The sequence below is a fragment of the Theropithecus gelada genome, chromosome 17 (assembly GCF_003255815.1).
Source record: "Theropithecus gelada isolate Dixy chromosome 17, Tgel_1.0, whole genome shotgun sequence".
Classification (NCBI taxonomy): Eukaryota; Metazoa; Chordata; class Mammalia; order Primates; family Cercopithecidae; genus Theropithecus; species Theropithecus gelada.
In genome coordinates, this window is record NC_037685.1 from 72,069,082 (window position 1) to 72,069,610 (window position 529).

Sequence of the window (529 nt, forward strand, 5' to 3'; positions counted from 1 at the left end):
CTTCACCACAGAGGTGACTACTCTTCTGAAGGTTATATTCATAACCCCTGTGCTTTTCTTTATAGTCTACATATATATCTATGTATAGAGAGGGGAGGGGTAGGTATAAATATACACATATCTAAAAATATATTATTTTGTCATATTTATTTTTAAGCTTTATAAAAATGGGTATCATGCTGAAGTGGTATTTACCTTGAAGCACACTGTGATCAAAAAAAAAAAAAAGGCCGGGCGCGGTGGCTCACGCCTGTAATCCCAGCACTTTGGGAGGCCGAGGCGGGCGGATCACGAGGTCAGGAGATCGAGACCATCCTGGCTAACATGGTGAAACCCCGTCTCTACTAAAAATGCAAAAAATTAGCCGGGCAAGGCGGCGGGCGCCTGTAGTCCCAGCTACTCGGGAGGCTGAGGCAGGAGAATGGCGTGAACCCGGGAGGCGGAGCTTGCAGTGAGCCGAGATCGCGCCACTGCACTCCAGCCTGGGCGACTAAGCGAGACTCTGTCTCAAAAAAAAAAAAAAAAAAAA